The sequence below is a fragment of the Pundamilia nyererei genome, unplaced genomic scaffold, assembly GCF_000239375.1.
Source record: "Pundamilia nyererei isolate P.nyererei 1_Seehausen unplaced genomic scaffold, PunNye1.0 scaffold00042, whole genome shotgun sequence".
NCBI lineage: Eukaryota > Metazoa > Chordata > Actinopteri > Cichliformes > Cichlidae > Pundamilia > Pundamilia nyererei.
Window position 1 is genome coordinate 2,154,753 of NW_005187443.1, and position 2,240 is coordinate 2,156,992.

Genomic DNA, 2,240 nt, shown 5'->3' on the forward strand with positions numbered 1-2,240 from the left:
TTCAGTCATGAAGAGTTAACTTTTCCCACCACCGCATGATGATCTGTGCATGTGCTGGTTCTGAGATGGGCCGCGGGGGGTTTGTGTGTGTGTGGCAGTGGTTGGGGGGGGGGAGTCAGTGAGGAGAGGCAGGTCAGGGGGAGGGTGTGACTGGCCTGGCGGACCATAGCGAGGGAACAGTATGTAGGACAGGGCCTTGCACTAGCTAACCTATCCTGGCTGGAGCCGTGGTTGGGTGTACTGAATTTCTGCATGCATGATCAATGGCAGTGAATAAAAAAAAGAGAGAGAGAGGAGAAAGACAGCAGCGTGGGGGAGGGGAAGGAACAAGTTGGAGCAACATGAAAAGATATAGAGAGGTTAAAGGGAAAAAAGTTCTGGTTTTACCTGAACTGTTGTGATATTGAAGCGTGCTGTTTCTCTAAGCGATTATTATTTAAAGACAAGAAATACAATGAGAGAACTGTTGGGAAACAGATTTTTGTAGCCTGAGAAACTTTGACTAAGTTGTTTTATGGGCTTAAGCAACAGCTTTGGCAGATTTTAGTGTGTGTGAAAGCAAAATTTGCACAGTTATGTGTGTGAGTGTATGTGCCTGGGTAAATGTATGAGAAAGGTTTTCAGTGCATTCATTCCACGTCTCATTTTGGCTTTTGCTCTATGCATCTTCATCCCTCTGTCTCCTTGTCACAGAAGTTTGTCCAATCCTTGGCCTTTGTTTCCTTGACTGCATCTGACCCAGAGTAAGATTCCATTGTTGGTGAGTGAACTTTGACCTCTCGGGTCCTGGGACCTGCTCTACGCCACCCTCCAGGCAGCTCCAAAGGGCGAGGCGAGAAGTGGCGTCGAGAGAATGGTGCTAGAGAGCCAGGTTCTGATCATCTGAAAAGCTAGTGGGGGAGCCTTGGTGGACAGTTTTTCAGAGCCAGGAGCCGTCATTTGAATGTGACGCAAAATGTAAACAAGTAGTTTCAGGAAGACTTCATTGAGTTAAAGGTAGTCAATGGATAATGAAAAGGGATGAAAATGGAGTGTTTGTACAAGCAATAAGAAAAAAAAAAGAAAGAAAAAAAGAAAATCCTTTAAGGCGGAAGCCAGGAGGCCATTTTAAAGCGCTCCATTTGCTGTGGGTGTTTTTTCCACCTGGCAGGTGGCGAGCTGAAGAAATCATTACATGAGAGAGAGGAGAAGGGAGGAAACGAGCACACCTGTGCTTGTGCCAGGAGCCCCACCTCTTCTCCAATCACAATCCCTGCATCCCCCAGGGGAAGGTGTGGCAAAGGAAGAGACAAAGGGAGGAGTGAAAGGCAGAGGAAGGAAGAGATTGCGGGGGAGATTTACATGCCTCTCTTAACAGTTGACTGAGGGTTGAGTTAACCTTTTATTAATCAAACGCACACAAAACAAACTGGACTGGGGGTTCTGGGGAGACTTCCAAAGGTGGCTGCGGGCTTCCTGTAAGCACCAACACACCACAAACTATTTACCTTGATGACTATTTCTGTCTGACAGCCACATGAGTGTAAGCAGCGGCGGAAATCTGCACTGTAATACCACACAGACAGTTGGGCAGACGAATGCAGGAACAGTACACTCACACACACAAGCTGCACAAAGGCTTCTGCCTACACATCAGCAGAGACCTAACACTTAAAGACAGATTGTCAATACTGCACTCGCCACCATGGAAATTGGTCGGGGAATCACAGTTTGTTAAAGGACTGTCTATCCATCACTGCTGCCCTGAGTGCTTTATTAACTTGCGGATAACTAATTATCTGCTATCTCTTGTCACATCTACAAAGCCTTGCTCAGCATCGCATTAAATCACCACATCCGCTAGGTCAAAAATTAGATCTTTATTTAAATGCAATGCATAATACCTTTTTAAAAAATGCATTAAATTAGGTTCTCACCTACAGGGAAACAACAGCGAGTGTTTATGAAGGTAGCTGTGATGATGAAGGTGTTTATCTATATTTACAGTACACGCTCCATCCTACATGTTTTCACCCTGACCTTTTTCAGGGGTTGAGATGATGTCACAGAGTAATTGCTGGAAATGACATAATGACACAGATGGAGTCACGACCATCTCTGAGAACATCGTTGTGCTGACCTAAACTAAGAGGACCGTGTGGTGACTCATCACTTTTCTTTATAACATGGTGTTTAACACATGATGGATTTCGCACCAGGGCCTTGGAGAGCAACAACGGATGGAAAGATGGAAAAAAATC